The 12750-nt window shown below is 43.8% G+C and overlaps 1 protein-coding gene across 1 annotated transcript in view; it reads left to right on the top strand.

Moving 5' to 3' along the window:
* The first annotated feature begins 5107 nt into the window (after positions 1-5107).
* The window catches only part of PGCKA1 (PDCD10 and GCKIII kinases associated 1), an 86989-nt gene continuing 79346 nt past the window's right edge, over positions 5108-12750 (top strand). Inside the window, exon 1 of the mRNA XM_081238803.1 lies at positions 5108-5154. The gene's annotated coding sequence lies outside the window, so the exon portion shown is untranslated. The remainder of the gene's footprint in view (positions 5155-12750) is intronic.

Genomic DNA, 12750 nt, shown 5'->3' with positions numbered 1-12750 from the left:
ACTTCTACACACTGTATGTATCCTTCTTTATCTGTCACCCTTTCTGCCTGAGGACTCTCTAGAGCCTTTTATAGTCTTATCTGTTTCAAAGCAGAAGCTGTGAAATTGGTATTTAATGTTTTTAAAAACTACTCCTCCTATTTAAAAGAAAACATTACATCTCAAAAGGGGAAAGTGATTTTCTTCCTTCCCTATCCTCCTCATGGCATGTCCTTGGATGCCTTTCCAAAGGGCGTCAGTAGTGGTGGTTTGGTTTAGTTTGGTTTGGTTTGAAAGGGACAGTGGTGACTTGAGAAGGCAGAATAATGAACAAGGAACTGACTTGCTTTCAGTCCAGCTCTGCCATGAACTCATCCAGTATTCGTAGACAGATCTTTTAACCGCTCAAAAGTATTGTTTTTGTAAACTGCAGAATAAGGGTAGTGATAGCTCCTGCTATTGCTCTCATAGGGATGTGGGGGAGAAATGTGAGAAAAAAGAGAGTGACATCTTAATTGTTAATGCTAATGCAAGAAACAAAGTGATTTAACCCACCGGGAATCCAAGCCAACTGTATGTCCATTTGGAAAGCGGCTTGACAGGTAAGCATACAGAGATGTGATTCCAATATAAACACCCACTCCCTAGTGATGGACTTTTTTTTCAGTATACTCCTCCTGGTCTAGCTACCAGCCAGGGAGGTGGTAGCCCAGAGAAGGCTCAGCCCACGTACAGACCACGTGGAGTTGACTGTTTGAGTCAATGCTTTTTTTTTTTAGCTCTTCGGAGGCAACACATTCTTATTCCTGTCATTATCAGTTGGACCTCCATGCTACACATTTCTAAGAAATAAATGTCTAGATGGATTAAATGTAGTGTGTGAATGTTCTGTGTAACAGCCAACAGAGTTTAACAAGTGACTTGAATGATTTTTCCTAACTTGTTTGCAACTGATAGCTCATATTGAATGTTTTTATGTAAACTTTGTATTGTTGGGAAGAATTACCCAATCAGAGATCTATATTTTCATAAATGTTACATTTAGTTAAATTTTATTACACAGTTGTTACACTAGAAAATTATTGCAGTCTTCAAAAAATGTACAGTCTTGTGTATGTATTGTTTGTATGAATAAAAGATAAACTACTTAGATTTGTGTGGTGTTTGTTTTTCTCCCCCAACTTTGGCAGATGTAGTTAGAGATCTTCAGTAATAATAGTAATAATAATAATAATTGTTCATGCTTACTGAGTGCTTACTGTACACGAGCTTTGCATGTGCTAAGCCATGTAATCTTCACAACAGCCATGTGAGGTAGGTACTCTTAATATTCCAAACGTACAGATGAAGAAACCTAAAAACAGAGGTCCAGAGGGAATCACTGAACAGGATTTCAATACACCATCAATTTTTTTTTTTTGTTAACTTCTCAAAGCACATAAAAATAAAGCATTGAGTATCCAGCAGGAACTTACTGCTAATGACCTAGAAGATATTTTCTAATTTGAAGATTAGAGGCCAGGCTAGGCTCTGAAGATCACTGGAGGTCTTTGCAAACTCCCAGGATTTTCAGGTATAACCGTAACTGCAATAGTTGCAGTATTCATCCAACAAATATTTACTTCGGCATACATTTTGCCAGGAATACAAAGATTAATAAACAGTTTATACCTTCTAGGACTTCAGTCTTAATAGGAAAACAGGAAACAAGTTCTATGTGTAGTACATGAAGTTTGGTTCTCAGAGAAAATGTAGAGGAGAGGATCATTATTATTTGCATAAAAGCATTTCATATACATGGAGTTTGCTGTTTAAATAAATATCTTCCTTCCTAGGGTCAAGAACATAACAAACACTGTGCTTGCTATGTCTAAGTCATTATGCTATGCCTAGGATGATTTAAAAATTAGTCACACACAACTCCTGCCCTCCAGAATCCTATAATCTAAGGGAGGCGCAACTAAATTGGATGTAAGACAGACTGTGATTTTAAAAAAAGTTGTTAGCCAAAACAAAAAAAAAGTGAAAAGTGAAAGCCAGGTACTGGGGATACACTGCAGAGGAGCAATTAACTCTAACTGGGAATCAAACAGGATGGCCAAGAGGAGGTGACAGAGAGCAGTGGCTTGAAGGATAAGTAGGACTTAGCTGTCAGAATGTCAGAAAGACAGTTCAGGTGGAGGAAGCTGCATGAGCAAAAACAGGGAGCGTCAAAGTATACTTAGATGACTTCACATGCTATGTGGGGATTTTAAACTTTATTCGGTAGCCAATAGGGAATCATGAAAAACTTTTTGAGAAGGGGAATGGCCTAGTTGAAATGGTATTTTAAAATGACTGGGGCAGTAATATGTCAGATGGATTCGAGATGAAAGAGACCATAAGTTGGGAGACCAGTAAAGAGACTATTGCAAAGACCCGAGATAGATAGTATAAGAACTTGATCTTAGGGCAGTGGCAGTGAAATTGCTAAGAAGAGTGACTTCAGGACGTCCCTGATTGAGGTGGGTGATGAAAGAGAAGGAAAACTCTAATTCCAGTTCCAACTGAAATTGAGTGGAGAGTAGAGTTACAAATGTAAAAGGAATAGGTTAGGAGATGAAAACGAGGGAAATACTAACGTTGGACCCAGAGAGTTTAAAGGTTAAGACATCCACGCAGGCAATTGGTAATACGCGATCTATCCAATGGAGAAACCTGAGCTAAAGATAAAGAATCCCACCAGTAATCTCTTTCTCAAAAGTCTAAAATGCCTAATATGGCACTCGTTTGGTTATAATGTAAGCCAATACCATAACCTTTTAAAAAGTTTGTCTTGGACTTCCCTGGTGGCGCAGTGGTTGAGAGTCCGCCTGCCGATGCAGGGAACACGGGTTCGTGCCCCGGTCCGGGAAGATCCCACATGTCGTGGAGCGGCTGGGCCCGTGAGCCACGGCCGCTGAGCCTGCGCGTCTGGAGCCTGTGCTCCGCAACTGGAGAGGCCACGGGAGAAGCCACAACAGTGAGAGGTCCGCGTACCACAAAAAAAAAAAAAAAGTTTGTCTCTTCTTTTCTTTAGAACTATATTGACAAATTTAGAACTATACTGACAAATCCACTCAAACAAATTAGCTTTCTTAGCTTCCGTAACTCATCAGCGGAGAACAATTTATATGCCAATGAAAACATAAACACACCTAAAAAACTAAGTGAATCGTGGTGTTTCATTCCCACACGCATGAAGAAACCATAGGTTTTTCTTCCTTTTTTTTTTTTTTTTTTGCGGTATGCGGGCCTCTCACTGTTGTAGCATCTCCCGCTGCGGAGCACAGGCTCTGGACGCGCAGGCTCAACGGCCATGGCTCACGGGCCCAGCCGCTCCACAGCATGTGGGATCTTCCCGGACCGGGGCACGAACCCGCGTCCCCTGCATCGGCAGGCGGACTCTCAACCACTGCGGCACCAGGGAAGCCCTTCCTTATTTTTTATGAGGGTCCCCCTCTGAGCTCCATTTGGCATTCCATGTGAGCTGCATGAAATACAGATTACACTTTGTACAGACACATCAAAGGGTTCAGTTTCAGTGTATCAACATGACAAATTATGTAAAACTGGTAATTTGAGGTTACCAATAATACAACCACCTGTGGCTTTATAGAATCCCAGCCTTTAGTAGATGAGGGTAACTTAGCCAGCTGCATGAGCAGACTCAGGGTGGTGGTGCATCATTTGTTAAAACACAGATTACTTCACCCTCCCTGATTCCACTATCTTTGAATCCATATGTCTGGGGTGGAATCCAAGAATCTGCATTTTTACTAAATTCTCCCAGATGATGCTGACTCTACCAGTCTGGGAAACACACTTTAAAACCCAAGATAAATACCAACTGGTCAAAATAACCAACTGATAAACTTACCAGTGGACATTTCTAAAGCATGGGCTAGAAGTTGGACAAGAGGGTCCTTTATTGTGACAAAGAGTTTTATCAGAAAGTGATGTAAAACAGCACACAACGTCCCCTGTAAACCTGTCGTTTTAAAGCATACAGCTACTACACAAGCGGAAAGGTTCAAAAAACGAGTTTTCCCCCATAAAGCGTGACAAATGTTGTCGTGTAAATGGCGCTGGAATCACTAGAGTGGACACATTAAGAATTAAGGGCAGTGTGTCCATCTTTAAACAGTATTCTGCCCTGTTGCTTCTCCAGCATCCTGTTTTATCCTGACTCTCCCCGAATGAATGAAGGGGAAAGAGAGAAGAGGGCAAGCCAGGTGGCGCCGTAGCTTAACACATTTTCCTGCCAAGCCCAACACTGACGCACTTTGGAGCACAGGTGAAAACGATCTCCAACCCTTAAGTACTATCTTAGAGTAAAGCAACCCACCTTAAGTGCATGGATTGCCACAAGCACGGGCATGGAGCTCAGGAGGGTAGATGGGGTGTGGCAGCCGAGGTTCCAACACCCCAGGAACAGAGAGGGAAGGTGAGGGGCGGGGGAGCATGACTTCGTTGAACTCCCACCGCGGTCTTGAGGGTGCAGGCGAGGCTGTGCAACTTCCCCGGGAATTCTCATTCTAGTAGCGTCTGCGCTCTTTCCCAGACCATCTATCCCATAAAGGCAGGCGACAGTGCACACACCAGGTGTAGGAGGCTAATGCCAGCACTGGGGGAAGGGGGGGGGACAAAAGCACAAGTTCACGGGGGGAACGGGGGACAGATCTATTTGCCAGGGAGTGCATTTATGTATCTCCCCCCACTTACGTCCCAAATCTTAGGAAGCTCCCTTCTCCCTGCAGCACGACGGCCAAATAGGCACCAAAAAGTTTCCCTGCGCGGGCAGAGGCTGGCATGCAGCTTGGGTGTCGGTGATCAGAGGCTGAGCTCCGGGGTTTTCTGTTTGGGTGCGCCCAGCAGGCCAGCCCGGGCTCGGGGGCGTCGGCGGTGGCGCTCCGGAGGCCCGGGCGCGGCGCGGGCAGCTCAGGTAAAGGGTTACGCGGACCCGGGAGGCTCGCCCGCCGGCCGGGCCACGTGACGCGCCGGCCCAATGAGTGCGCCGGGGCGGCCGTTGCGGACGCGGCGGATCCCCGCGGCGCTGAGCCGCTGGAGTTTCCCGGCGCGGCCGCCCGAGGCCCGCGAAGCCATGGGCGCCGCGACCCCGCCGCCGCCGCCGCCGCCGCCGCCGCCCGGCCCCAGGTAGGGACAGTCTCCAGCCCGCGCGCCGGGCCCCGCCGCGGGCAGCACAGGCGCTTGACTCCCGCGGAACTCGGGTTTTGTGGCATGGTTTCCCCCATTTCTCTCACGGGGCATTTTTATTTATTTTCTTTGCCGTGGGAAAAAAAAAAAAGTGGGGTATGGGGAGGTGAGGCAGTTCTTAGTTTGATTGCTTCGGGAAAGTCAGGCCATTCAACAAAGGCTCTGAAAGAGGCGAAATCCAGAATGGGGTGAGGTGGGGGGGACTTTTACAAACTCCCCCAAACTAAAGACCAAGACAGTTTGCAAAGCTTGGCATCTGCTTGGTGTGTGAAACACTTTTGTTTTTAAATATCTTATTAATGAACTTTCAGTAGTGCCTGAGAACTTGAACTGGGAACACTGCAAAAGATTTCCCCCTTATTTCTAAGTACCCCCTCCTTCCCCCATTTTTAAGCATGTGAATGTTTTTAAGTAAAACGGAAATGGAAGGTGACCGCCGCTGTCTCTTTGAAATGTCCTTGGGTCCCAGGATTTGCCCCCTTTGGGTCGCTGGCGACCTGGGTGGCTATGAGTAGGGATGGAAGGGAGGCGGCAGTGCTAGGAAGCAGCACGTGTTGAAGGAGGGTCCCAGGTGCAGCCGGTTAAATGGTCACACACTGTTGGCTGAATATTTGATAATTAGGCAAGTATCTTCCAGGTCGATTACTTGGGTCTCAGTGACCTTGGCAGTCCAGATGAGGTGAGATTTTCACAAACCACCACTGAACAAATTTTCCAGTGATAAAAGACAAAAATCAATGTTTTGTTTTGTTTTTCCTCAAGCACTGTAATTCACCTTAGAAACAAAACAAAAACTCCCTTTAGTAGTTTAGTACATGTTGTTTTCCATTGCAGTATAGATGTTTGCCCAGTGAATTTAGAGGAAGTCAGTGTTCCATGAGGTGGTTCAAAGCATTAAAGAATAGGATGTTTATTTTCTTCCTGTCACTGTGAGAGAGAATTACTGATGGCACTTCTCACCATGGCTTGTGGGTGGTTGTAAACACGCTGTTTTGGAAACACTTGAGAGTTAAATGAGAAAGATGGGGAAAGTGGTTGCTGCTTTTAAAGACAATAGATTCTACATTTGCCACTTATTCTCACATTGAATCCTCCAGTTAACACTCTTTTAAGAAGGAGACATGTTAAAGTCTTCTAAGGCTAAGCACCCAGGTCTGTAGAACATTCTTACAGTCATGAGGCAGATCACTGAAACAATAACCAAGCTCTGAAGGTAAAGTAGAGTTCTGGGGTTATTTGTATTTCTCTAAAGTGTGAAGAGTCAGTTATAGGAAGCTACCTTGATCACAGAGGCCAAATGGAGCAGACACTGATACAAGAAGGCAGGGTTCGGCTTCTTTCTCTTCTTTGCTTTCTGTGTCCATTCTGATCCTGTTCTTTGATTCAGCAAGTATGTGATAAGCTCCTATCTCATGGCATCTGTTCCCCGGGCCTGGTTATCAGAGGTTCTCAAGATTTAGTTATGTAATGACCTCTGAAGATCAAGGTGCCCAATCTTAGCTATGTTCTAAGAGCTTTTGTATATCTGGAATTTAAAACAAAACAATGACTTGCATGTCAACTAAACATGTTCATTAGCCTAGAATGGAGCAATCCCCCCTGACTTTCCACCTAGTCCCTGTCTGAGCCTGGCAACATAACCAGGCTAAGCCCTGGCCAGAATCCAGTGTCAGCCCAAGGGCAGAGCAGGTAATGCCCTCCTTGCTCTGGGAACAGCCCTACCCTTGGTGCCGTGAGAGCCCATTGACTGTGCTTCCAGGAATGGACTCCAGTTTCCAAATAATTGAATACCAGCCTCTTGGTAGCTGGGTTTCCTCTACCTGGACTGTTTCAAATTCCCCTAGTTCCACAATTTTTTCAATAACCCAGAGCCTTGGGATCTTTTTGGCTCTTGGTTAAATAGTACCTAGCTCCTGCCTTTTTTTTTTTCTTTCTTTCTTTCTTTTTTTGGGGCATTAGATTGATTATTGGTTGCAGATAGACTTACTAGATATCTAGAAAAGAGGAGTTGATAGGCTCATCCTAGGGGAGAGGATAGGCCTGAGCCCTCATCCATCTGCATGTCAGTCAGGTCACCCCATTATAGCCTTCCTTAGTCTGGTTATCACCTGAATGATATATAAGAAAATGAAATGAAAATGAAATGTTTTATCTACTCTCACCCTTTTCACCTGAGAATATCATGGTCCCACAGAGACTGGAATCTTCCAAAGGACCATATATCACCAAAATGACCCTATCCTAAAGCATGCTTATAACACACCCATCAGGTGAATATGTATCCTCAAGCAGAGACTTAAAAAAACTCAAAATACTGACTCAGTGTCATCAAGCATCTTAGAAAAGACTCTCCTGAGCTGCAGTAAATATCAATAGTATTAACATAAGGCAAGAGGAATATCATGTCTCAAATTTTACCGCAAGCAGTGAACTCTGTTCTATTCCGGGTACAATTGGCTTTCTAAAATTAAATGGAACCCTGACCTGGCCAGGGTTTGTAGACATTTGGTCAGGTGCTAGGGACACAGTCCTTGCCTTGGGGGTCTTACAGTCCTCAGAGAAGACATTGGAGGATTTTAAGCAGAGCAGATCTGTATTTTAGAAAGTTCACGCAGGCTGCAGTGAGAAGAATGAAATGCGGAAGATACAAGCAAGGCAGCTGCTAAGAAAATCCCCACTAGAGGGGAGAGAGAAGTGAATTGATTCAAAAGATATTTAGGCAAAGGTATGTAAGATACTAACTCAAAGAAAATATCAGGTGACTCAACTCTCTGAAAAGTTGATATGTCATTTCAAAATACATGTGTTCCAAGTAGATAACCAGAAGCCACGTTTCATTACAGTGCTGTCCCTACTGACTGTAGCTACTCTTAGGCCCCACATAATTTGTTTCTATCACAGAAAAAAAGTTTTTGATAAAAGAATGAGTCTGTTTTTTTATTCACACTTTCAACAACTTGGTGCTTCTGTATGCAGACTTAACTATATATATATATCTGAAGGCAAAGTTAAGATAAACTGTTGCCCTCAGATTGTGCACACATTCTCTGGTTTAGCTTAATTCCTCCCAGGAATAAAAACACCCTGACTTTTGATTGTGTAACAGTAATGGAAGTGGGCAGTGGAACAGTTTTTTTTTTTTTTTTCTCAGTTGGCCACAGTATGGCCTGCTGTATGTCACAGGGAAGACTGTATTGTATTTGCAGAGGGCACTGTTAGAGCATGTACTAGTGGTGTGTGAGAGGCACTAAATGCCCGTGAGAGAAGAAAAGCCACTCTAGTCACTGCCACATGTATAGCTTTTTAATACAAATGTATTTGGATGTATTTGCAATTTACTTGTTTATTAGTTCCAGGGTCAATCTCTACATGAGAATTTTGAAACTTTTTAAATTTTGGTGTTAAATCTTTCTCCCCCCATTTGATAACTATGTATCTTGGGTCATTAATGTGCAATAAATGCAGATTTGATTTGTACTTTATGGCTATAAAACAGTGTCCTCCTTGTTTAGTGATCACACTGCACAACCTCAGTCCTGCAGAATATTTATTGCAACTTAGAAATGAGTAAAAGAAGTCTACCTGCACATGCAAAGAATTAAGAGCCACATAACTTCGATTCTGGCTAGAACTTACATGGCATTATTCATCTTTTGATTCCTAATGAGCTTGGCTATCTGGGTTCCTGGTCCGCAGCAAGGAGGTCCACCTTCTAGATTCAGAGTGTGGCTGTTAGAATAAGTGTGATACGTAGTCACAACCAACTGCTGAGCAGTGAAGGCAATACAGGGAGAGGTGTCTGTGATTACATCCTAAGTCTATGAGAAAAGAAAAGTTGGGTTCAGAACTATGTTAACAAGGAAATAAGTATTGCCTTTTGGAAAAATGGATCCTCAGTCCTTTTTAGAGCTAGAAAAAACCTTAAAAGTCATTTAGTCTGACCACCTTAATTTACAGATAAGGAAACGGAGGCTCAAAGAGGTTAAATGATGTTTCCAAGGTCATATGGCTGCCAACTGGAAAAGCTACTGGGACCAGAATCTATGAATCCCAGTTTCCAGTTCAGCCATCTTCCTATTACTGACCAAAAAGTAGAGATTTTCATGGTATGGAAAATTCATTATCTGTTGACATTGTACCTTTTTCTCAGACTATTGTAATAGCCACTATTTATGGAGAAATTACTTACATATACACAGTGTCAGTTATCTATTGCTGTATAACAAACCACTCCATAACATAATGGCTTAAAACAACCACCATTTGTTTAGTTTATGACTTCGTGCATCAGCAGTCTGGATCTGGTGAATCTACTGGTCTTGTCCAGGCTCCCTTGTGTGTCTCTGGTCACCAGGGTGGCTCTGCCTCTGGGTGTTGGCTGACTGTTGGCTGAGTCCTCTGGGGAGCAGCTGGGCCTCATGCTTCGCAGGCTGGACAGGCTGCCCTGGGCTTGGTCACATGTTGGCTCAGCATGGCTGTGAGCAGGAGCATGGGAGCAAGGCTCCCTGAGGCCTAGACTGCAATGGACACAAGTTGCTTCTCCTCCAATCTACTTATGAAGAAACAGACTCTACCTTTTTTTTTTTTTTATTGCGGTATGCGGGCCTCTCACTGCCGCGGCCTCTCCCGTTGCGGAGCACAGGCTCCGGTCGCGCAGGCTCAGCGGCCATGGCTCACGGGCCCAGCTGCTCCGTGGCATGTGGGATCCTCCCGGACCGGGGCACAAACGCGTGTCCCCTGCACCGGCTGGCGGACTCTCAACCACTGCGCCACCAGGGAAGCCCAGACTCTACCTTTTGATGGGCGGAAGTGCAGAGCCTTTAGAGAGTGGTATGGATTCAGGGAGGGGTGGAGAATTGTGGCCATTTTTGCAATCTTCTGCATTGGCCGGGCACTTTATAGAACTTAACTAATTCTCATAACCAACACAAGAGATGAAGGCAGAATTTTACAGGTGAAGTAATTGAAACTCAGGCGTGTTAGTTCACATGAGGCAGGGGAATAGCTGGTGAGCAGTGGAACCAGCATTGGAACTCAGATCTGATCCAGGACTTCCCTGGTGGTGCAGTGGTTAAGAACCCCCCTGCCAATGCAGGGGACATGGGTTCGAACCCTGGTCCGGGAAGATCCCACATGCCACGGAGCAGCTAAGCCCATGCACCACAACTAAGCTCTAGCCTGCGCTCTAGAGCCCGCGAGCCACAACTACTGAGCCCATGCGCCACAACTACTGAAGCCCACACGGCTAGAGCCTGTGCTCCACAACAAGAGAAGCCACCGCAATGAGAAGCCCGCACACCACGTCGAAGAGTAGCTCCCACTCGCCGCAACTAGAGAAAGCCTGCCCCCAGCAGCAAAGACCCATCACAGACAAAAAATAAATAAATAATTTATAAAACTATATTAAAAAAAAAAAGATCAGATCCAAAGCCCGTGTCTGTAACCATGATGCAGCTCTACCTCTTGCCTCTCTGTGTGATGCTGCAGGGGAGGATGGTATTATTAAAGTATCATAAGCTCAGAGTTTCATATGAACAAACTTAACTTTAAGAATCCTTTTTCTTGATTTATGTACTAAAAGAAATCAAGCCAGTTAAGATTCAGAGTAAAGAGAAACTGGATTATCAGAGAAGCGTAGTAGGGGACAAGATGATGAACTTAGGGGAGCCATGGGAAAGACAGATTTGAAAAGGATAATATCTATTTATAGTCAAAAGATCCTCCTATCACTTACATAAAATGGGTAATAGTCCCACTATACAGATGAAGATATTTGCCTGATAAAGATTGCATTCCAACCCATGTCTGTATGTCTCCAAAAAACTACCCCCTCCCCATTTTTTTCCCACTGAGCCAATAGGTTTTGCTACTCCAAGTGGGGTCCATCGGCCAGCAGCATGGTGGTCACCCGGGAGCTGGTTAGAATTGCAGTATTGCCCCCGCTTCAGATCTGTTGAATCAGAATCTGCATTGTAACAAGATCCTCAGATGACTCATAAGCACAGTGAAGTCTGAGGAGCACTGCATTAAAGGGACCATGCGGGAAATGATTTGTAATAAAATGGGCTGGTGGAAGGGCATTCTAGGCAGAGAGAACAGCAAGAGCAAAGGACCTGAGGCTGGAATCTGTGGGCAGGTAAAGAAATTCCTGGGCTAGAGGAGGGGGCATGTTTTTGGAGTAGAAGGAAATAGGGTGAGACTGATGGAGTCACTGTGGATTCTGAAGAAGTCTGCTTTTTAGGAAGGCTAATCAGGCAGCACTGAGGATGGCCTGGAGAGCCTGGCAGCAGTGAACCCAGTTGTGAGGCATGCCGAGGGGGGTGCTCAGACTGAGGCAGGGATGGCGGAAATAGAGAAGAAAGGTCCAGTCTGGGAGACGTTTCAAAGCACATCCCACAGGGCTTGTTGCCAAATTGGATTCTAAGGAAAGAAAGAGAGGAAGTGAAGATGGTTCTAGACTGCCAAGTTCTGAATTGTGCTTCCCACACTTCAGGTTGGGGCATTATCTTTGCATTCTTTGCTACTGAAAAAGAAAATACTTTTTGGTGGTAATGGTGGTTTGGGGGTTTTGTTTGTTTTCAGGCAGCTTTCCCCATTCCTTTGAATTGTGGCAGTTTTTCGCCTTTTACTAAGAGGCAGTTCACATGTTAAAGTTCCAAATCAGCGTGCCCATGTAAATTTCATATATATATATATATATATATATATATATATATATACACACACACACATACATACACATACACACACAGTAAGAGAATTTTTTTGGCAGGCAATTAATTATAATGAAACAGTTCTTCATATAATTCTTCAGTTTATTCAACCTTCCCAAACTGTCCTGTGACATTTATATAGGTAGAATTATTATGCCCCTTTCACAGTTAAAGATACTGAGATTTAGCAATGTCACCCAGCCAAGGTTTGAACCAAAGTCTACTAACTCCAAGCCCAATCTTCTATCCACTGAAGCATTCTGCATGTTTTATATTTGGTCTTTGGAGGCAATTAGTCAGTCTGATCAGTTTTAAGTTTTGGTTTATTTTTTTTTAATTTTATTTATTTTTTATACAGCAGGTTCTTATTAAGTTTGGGTTTATTTTTCCCCCATATACACTGTGTCAACCTCGGGAAGATGCTTGAAAGTTTATATTGTGACTCTGAAGTAACTGTTTCGTGGAAACTTGAAAATGCCTCATAAAAACTGATTTCCTCCCCCACCTGATTTTCTTATTTCATTGAATCCCTGTGTTGATTCTAATAGCAACAAACCACACTTTAGAGTTCAAAGGATACGAATTATTTTGCTGCCTTTTCCTTTTATTTTTTAGAGTGATAAAAAGATTTTAATATTTTTCTAAATAAATTTTGAAGCCTGTTTCTTAAGCAACTAACCTGGGGCTTTTAAAATAATCTGTAGATTATAGAATCCCGACTTGGAAGGGGGCTTCACTGAGCCAAGCACCTCATTTTATAAATTAAAAAACAGAGGCCTGGAGAGAGAAGGGGGCTTGTTCAAAGATACCCCACAAGTCAGAG

The sequence above is a fragment of the Mesoplodon bidens genome (assembly GCF_964165515.1).
Source record: "Mesoplodon bidens genome assembly, chromosome: 1".
Taxonomy (NCBI): Eukaryota; Metazoa; Chordata; class Mammalia; order Artiodactyla; family Ziphiidae; genus Mesoplodon; species Mesoplodon bidens.
Note: the sequence above shows the minus strand (reverse complement) of the source record. Positions and strands in the feature narration are given on the sequence as shown.